Below are 7,945 nucleotides of genomic sequence, written 5' to 3' on the forward strand. Positions count from 1 at the left end.
TTACATTCATTTCATTGATTTAACTAGAATTTTAGTATGCTTCATTAGAAAGTATTCAGTCAGTCAAATATGTTTGCAGCCAAGTATCCCTTAATCAGTGCAAAGAATTTGGGGGTTAAAAAAAAACCCACTTAAAACATGTTAAACTTTAGAAGCTCTCAAAATTAATTTGTATTAGTCCACATAAAAATAATCAACATCGAGTGTACTCTTTTGGATCATAGAAAAGATCTTTTATCAAAAAGAAATAACTTTATTCTTAATAAATATTTTTCCACAAAAAGTAATCAACATAGAGTGTCAGACCTGTTCTCAAAAAGATATAATTATAAATAAATATTTGTCCACAGAAAAAAAAATATATATATAAAGAGTCCTCTTTTTGGATTACAGTAGAGCTCTGTTTACAAAAAGTAATCATTAACCTAATTATGAATAAATATTTGGGGTCATGGTAGAAATCTGTTCACAAAATAAATCATTAACCTGACAGGTAACGAGAGGTGGCACGCGCCAAGTTGGGTCCAACCATTCTATTATGGGGGTAATCTGGCTTGTTAAAATAATGACATTGAATAACCGGAATTGAATAACATAAAATTTGTTTTATGGAATTATATTTGTTTTATGAACTTATATTTTCCCAAAAGTTTAATTCATTCAATAATTATTTTTAAAGGATTTTTGCATGTTTGTTTGTCCAATATAAAATCTTGAGTACTCCCAGAGGTACCCATTTGAGAGCCAAATTGTAAACTAGCCATCTCATGCTCTATCACTTTTGGACCAGACATAAATTTTGACCTTTGAGTATTTGAGTATTTTTTTTTTTTTTAATGCAGCTTGCATGGCCACAAGAGAATTTCATTGAAAATTAACTTGAGGACATCTCAAATAGGAAATGTAATGCAAAACCTCTCATGCAGCAAAGCTGAATATATATTGTTCACACTCAATTTACGCTGTTATTATTGTTACATTAATGAGATTTTAGCAAAAAAGCATTGCCTACCTTTGTGAAGGTGAAGTTCAAAACACTCTAGGCATGTCCACGTTTGCACAAGGCAAACCGACGAGCGTATTTAAGGCAAAGCTTAGTCACACGGAATAAACTAAAAGAAAAGTTAACATGATCCACGCTTGTCGTTGTTCACTGACTGACTTAACAGGTTGGTCCAATCTTGACACGGTTGCTGCTCGTGCTCGATTTCGTCAACTTATCCTCACTAAATTGTTGTTAGAAACGTGTCCGCGGTCACGGAAAAGTGTTCCTGCACACTCGCCCGCAGTCTCACCTTGAATGCGAGACAAGTGGGAGAGCGGCTATTAAAGGGATGCTCAAATTGCAAGGGTGTGGCTTTTCCCTCTTGGAAAGTGTCAGGTAGGCTCCAATCCGAACACAATGAACGAGCTTAATAAACTTATAGGGTTTTCTTTGGTCTTGGAGCAGCTGTTAAGAAAGTGATATCCCAGCTGTGTTGCCAAATAAGGTTACCAAAGGAATAGAAATTCCTTTCAGAGTAATAAGGTGCACACCTACTTAGCAGGTTGTGCTCACAATGACGTCATCGGAATGGGTAAGTGTACTTCAGGAATTGTGCAGTTAGTGTATAATGAGGGCATTTTTTTACAGTGGCATTTGGTTACTCAACTGCAGATTACAAAACATTTATTTTGAAGTAGGGCCTTTATTTGTATACAAAGTGGCTTTTGTTATGGGTAATTCATCGTACATATTGTCAAATCCCACGTGCCCACCTCCACCTTGGACCAGAAGAAATATTCGCATGACTGTTAACAAGAAACAATGAGCGACAGTCAACTGAGCCAGTGTTTTATTTATTCTGACCCAGGCTGACCCTCAACATCATAAGTTTAAGCATTGTGCACATCAATTGTTTAAGGAGAAAATGATAGCTTGGGTCACAAAACATCATTGTCTCAACAGCTCTCACTTCCACGCGACTGCGGCCTGAATAATTGGAGAATGAGATACTGTATGTTCAAATAAATTGAATTTCATGGCAGTTGCTCCAAATTAAACGATAAACGTTTGACATTGAGCGTGATCTTTTTTTGTCCGGCGATTTTGGCAGCCGTTGCTTCAAGTGAAAGCAACGAGTGAAAAATAACTGGTAAAATTTGACATATTGGTGATACTTGGACACAATTTTAAAGATGCTTTGAAAGAGTAGTGTGATTTGACAATATTCTTCCTCTTGACAGATGGTTCTTTTCCCTTACTATAGCATTTTAGACCAACAATAATGCTGACACAATAAGGCGTATGCCTGTCAGGCTGCTATTTAGACATATGGAGTAGAACCGGGTTCTCAAATGGGGTACATGAAAGCATTTCAGATTTTAACAAGGTTTCCACAGGTATCAAATTTGAGTACTTTTAAAAGCTGTGACAAGATCTTGTTCAAGAGCAAATTAATTGGAACATGAAGCAATGTATTGCTCATTAATGACATATTTTCAACAGACGAGCCAGAAATACAACACTATCTAGTAAACCTAAATAAAAAATACACGGCCCACATAAAAAAAGCCTACCAACTGAAATGGCATGAACAGTCCATTTGTATTTTCAAACTAAGAGCAAATGAATTGGAACATGAAACACGATTTTTGCAAAATTGCATTGGAGTAAATCCATTGCAAAACTTTGTATGCCTTTGCGTTATTGAAATTTATGTATATCGTCGTTTGTGATGCAAATTTCCAGCCGACGAGCCAGAACGAGAAGAGACAATATAAGCCGATCTATTTTCTGCTCAATAAAATACACCTAAAGATATGTAGTTGAAAATTGTAATAAACCAGATGTTACATTACGTTGTTTCAAGACTTTTTGGTTCTCATTCAAAACGTTTTGCACTGGTTAGAGGGTATTTGGCGAGGGAAAAAAATCACAGGAGCGTAGATTATTGAAAAAAGGTTTAGAAGGACTGAAGTAGAAAATGGATTTGCCTCAGAACATGTGCATTTGTAGAGAGTTTCTGTTTCTTAACCCTAAAATGAAAATACAGTACTTAAATGACTTGTCGATACTGTTTAAAACATCTTGGACTAGTGCCCAAACCTTCTAAAAATAGCTCATAATAGGTGCGCCCCAGTAATTTTTTTCACTATTATTTTAAGGCATTGAAATGGGCCGAGTTTTGCAAATGAGTTCAAATGAGAACAGGAGAGACTATAGACATATGAGCTATACGTGGTAGGGCTTCAAGGTGGAGTTTTGCGGCCGGTAGGGCTTACTCCTCTCCGAGTCACAGGAAGCCAGTCGGAATGGGAGGAATGCAGTCAGTCAGGCAATACGTTGATGGAGGGAGCAGCGCTCCAAGGGCAGATTGCCAGAAAGTGTGATAGAAGAAGAGTGAGTGGCTGAGATGATGGTGGTAGTACACACAATTAAACACGCCTCCACAACAGTAGCTGGTTTCCTGCAGATCATGGCTGAACTTTTTTTTTTTGTGTGTACGAGCAACAAATTCATATCCCGTAGTGAATTTACATAGTTTTCATTTTGCGCGTTGGCAGTGAAAACTATTTTGGTGTCGGTGCAAGAAGGTAGCAAAGGCTTCTCACTGTGGCCTCAAAAACCTTTCCACTCCAAAACAAAGTGGAGCCACAGAGGGGGGAGATAGCGCTCGTCTTGTTTCTCTGGAAACTGACTGTGAGACTGGAAAGAGAGCCACAATGCATTTAGCTCATACGCAAACACCTCATTGAAAAGATCTGCATTGTGGGCTCGAAATCACTCAAATATCCAACTGAACAAACATTGCAGAGCCAGCTTGTATGATCTAACATATTGATTAAACCTGAAAAAAAGTCAAATATGATGAGGAAAATCATATCTACCAGAAATATATACACAATTGTACCATCTTGTTATCCAGGGCTTGGATGATTGTGTAAACAGAGTGTGGAAAAGGTACAATTATATCGTTGACATTTATGATATGTCCAAGTTTCCTTCACTGGACAGAAAAAAAAAAAAGAAATATTTAGTTCAATGCCTTACACCATGACAAAATCCTTCTGACAGCCTTTCCCCGTGCAATTAAAGCTTTGGCAGCCGCATTCAAATGAGATCAGATTGCGCAAACAACTTTTTTTCCACTCCTATAAGTAACATCATCATTTATTGCAGGGGGTGTCCAAAATATGGCCTATGTTTCATATATATATATATATATATATATATATATATATATATATATATATATATATATATATATATATATATATATATATATATATATTTTTTTTTTTTATTATTATTATTATTATAAGCCAACATTCTTTTAATGTGAATGTAAAAAAAAAAATTGAAAACATTATATTTAATTTTGAAAGAAAATAAATCTCCATCTTATTCGGCAACTTTCATTAAAATTTGAATTGAATTCATTAGAAAAAATGAGTTTTGTCATTGACTTTTATAGAATTGAGAGGTTTTATTTTACACGTCATGTTAATTTTATGCATTTGTCTTAAATGGTGTTTAGATTCTATGATTTTTTTCATTTTCATCTTGACTTGTTCTACATTTTTACATTTTAATTTTACTCATTTCTTCTTACAATAGTTAAGTATTGGATTTTTTGCACTATTTTTAATTTTCTGAATTTATTTTCATTATTAATTTTAAAAATGTACATTTTTATAACATCGAAAAAATGGTGCGCTCACAACCGGCAGATTGCTACTGTTTTAGTTTTGAATATAGAAATGGAATTTGACTGCTAATCAGTGCTGGGGCTTTATTGTTTTTTGGTTGTGTGAAAGCGTCTCTGACAACCCCCATATATTTTAAAATCCTGAACTATGTTTCTGATGGAAAGATATAGGTAAAATCCTAATATAGAGTACAGTGATAAATTTTGTAATTGGGGTAAAAAAAAAAAAAAAAAAAACAGTGACACTTATATCTTTTTTTTTTATGTGGCCCTTGGAAGAAAAGGTTTGACACCTCTGTATTATCGATTACCTAAACCATATTATCCATCCCTCAACCTCGGTCTCTTAATAGCGGTCATGTGACATCAGGAATTGTGAGGCATGCCCAACACTTGGTTCATCATGCAATTCTAGCCCCAAACACAATACACAGTACAAATATGTACTATGATTCAAGACAGTTTTCAACCTCAACACTCATTCCCGAGTCCCTTTTTGTTGTTATATGCCCTTTACAAAGCATCTGTATGAATCTGTGAAGGTTATGCCTTTTAGGGCGACTTGCACCTGACTGGCCTTTTAACCTGCTGCACCCTGACCTTTGCAAACAAGGAAAATGTGTTATTAGTAAATGCTTGACTGTAAGTGGCAATGGCACTGTTGATTGAGTATCAAGCCAGTTGTGGTATATATCAGTGTTTCTCAACTGTCTTTCACCTTCGCGGAGTACTCATTGCCCCATTTGAGAACTGCTGCTCCAATTTCACCCATCAAGGAAAGATGTCCAGTTGGATTATATGTTTTTATCAACTCATTCAGTCAGACCAAGCACTTAATCCACAATATGTATTTATTTATTTATTTATTTAAAGGTTTGGCTAAAGCAGTGCTTCTCAATTATATTTTGCCCAGCCCCCCCAGAAAAGAGAAAACCTTTCGCCCCCCCACTCGATGAGCTGACTATAAATAAGATTATTATTGACAGAAATTGTATAAATATACTGTTAATTATTTTTTACAGTGTTTATACGGGTTAGAACTTAGTCTTAAACAGATAAAAATAACCAAGTGCATCAAAGTGCCTGAAACTAAAATAAATGAATAAATAAAAGTTGAAAATACTTCTTTCATTGCAGTTACACTTCACATGACAAAAACAAAGCCTTTCCCTTGGGGTCTTCCGCACCTTTCCCACAGGGGGGCCCACCCCACTATTTGAGAAGCACTGGGCTAAAGGAAGGTCTAAAATGCCAAAGTAATCCATTACTTTTTAAATTTAATACCTAAGTAATTGTTTATTTTTAGTACTCAATTCCAAGCATAATGTAAGTGATCGATTCAGTATTTTAGTGCCAAAATTAATCACTACAGCACTTGGTTACATAAGGTAACCTGTTACTATAGTACTTCATTTCCTAAAGTGACCACTTTTATACATTTTAAAACTTAAAAGATAAAGTAATTGTCATTTTTAAATCCTACCTTAGCCAAAACGTTGTAAAAAATATAAACAAGTACACTAGATTGAATGTGAAGACTCTCAAAAAATGTTCAAGTATGTCAAAGTATGTCTTTATGATTTTTATTAACGAATGCTCAGTCAATTCACCAAATGCGGTCAATTGCTAATTAATAATCCCATTCGAGAAATGTCTCCAACTCCTGTTACGGTTTTTCAATGCAGCTCGATTTACTTAATCAGTGGAAATAAAGGGTTAAAGACGATATAGCTAAAAAGGTTCATGTTGTTATAGCTGTTATTATGATAACACTGCTTTAGTCATTTGTTAACGTTCCACTGGCTCATGGTGGTGATGCTCCCTGCCGCAGAAGTATGATCAGTTATTCTTAAAATGTTATATGGTGGAAATGTGATTTATAAGGCAGGGAGGAGGGCTTCCGCAAAAGACGTATATTCATCTGGAAAAACAATATGCAGGATACCTCAATCCTGTTTTCAATGCTCTTTGCTTGAAAGAAGCGGTATCTGGTGTTGAGACAACTACTTCCGTACTCCCAGCCTCTTTCCGGCCTCTAACTATACGACCTCCGTGTTTTGATCTCTGTATGTCTGTCTTCTGCAGCACTGCATCACATTAATGTTCTGTTTCTCATTTTTAGCTAAGATTTGAGTGGACACGCTCCGGGGAAGGGGGGTTCTGTTTCCAATTTTCTCTCTCCTTCCCCATCCTTGGGGACAGCACTTCCAAAACCAAACAAATATAAACTCATCCACGAAATATTTTACTTTTGGACTTTGATCATTCTAATGCATTTAATACAGGTAAACAGTGACTTCGAGAAAATTCTTTTCATGAACTTTCTCACGTCCGCAAAAACAACCTACAGTCATGAGAAGAAAGAGTATAAACAACTGACACTGACAATAAACCAGCCACTGATTCCCACTCTGTATTACAACAATATCTGGTGGTTAAAAAAATATAAATTGTGTAATATTTCCTACCAGCTTTGAGGTTCCTCAAGTCAATCAGTGGCAGCGGTCTAAGAGGTTGTGTGAGAAGCCAGATCCCGCTTTGACAGGGGAGTGGTGCTGAAGCGCACTGACTCAACCGCTCTCAAATTTCGAGCGCTTGCCTTCATGCGAGCGCAACACGCTCGTCTCTCTTCTTTCACCCTCTCTCGTCTAATCACTCCCTTCAGCTCACTTTTTCACGGACGACACAGTTGCTCTGACGTATCAACCTCCCGTAACTTGTTAGTGCCGCCCCTGCGCCAGAAACCACACAGAGGTCGTGTGTTTCTCTTAGCGTGCCTGTGTGTGTGTGTGTGTTGCAGAGCGTAACAGAATGTGCTTGTGTCTGACAGACAATAGCAGGAAGTGTTCATTTAGTACTCACAAAGCACAGAGAATGGAACTATAACAAGACACTGAATTACCTGAGTTAAGAGTTTTTGCAGTCGACTTCTGTGTATCCAAATATAGGAAAATCATCTTCAGTATAAAAATGTACAGTATGTTAAACAGGATACGACCTCAAATTGAATTGTATGTGAAAATGTATATTACAGTAGATTCTTAGGCCTGGACAAATTAGTAATGGCTGTTGGCTTAACATTTAACTTCTGAATCCCAAATCCATTCGAATCAAGTACTTTTAGAGAAAAACACTTTCATGAAAACTTGAATGAAAAATTCAGTTTTTATCATAACGCTAAATTGCATGCACTTTATCAAGACCATATGCTGTTTAAAGCGCTTTACCAAGTTGTCATATTCACTTTTTGGAAA

The 7,945-nt window shown here is 36.2% G+C and overlaps 1 protein-coding gene across 2 annotated transcripts in view; it reads right to left on the minus strand.

The window, feature by feature from the left end:
• LOC148419083 (histone deacetylase 7-like) overlaps positions 1-7,315 on the minus strand; it is a 39,524-nt gene extending 32,209 nt beyond the window's left edge. The window contains exon 1 of one of the 2 annotated variants that reach the window (XM_088424387.1): positions 7,160-7,315. The gene's annotated coding sequence lies outside the window, so the exon portion shown is untranslated. Of the gene's footprint in view, positions 1-1,012; positions 1,282-7,159 lie in introns of those variants that run through there. The other variant, XM_088424388.1, reaches the window with a different exon arrangement.
• Positions 7,316-7,945: the final 630 nt, after the last annotated feature.

The sequence above is a fragment of the Hippichthys cyanospilos genome, chromosome 9, assembly GCF_059441005.1.
Source record: "Hippichthys cyanospilos isolate Australia breed blue-spotted pipefish chromosome 9, RoL_Hcya_1.0, whole genome shotgun sequence".
In the NCBI taxonomy this organism is placed as follows: domain Eukaryota; kingdom Metazoa; phylum Chordata; class Actinopteri; order Syngnathiformes; family Syngnathidae; genus Hippichthys; species Hippichthys cyanospilos.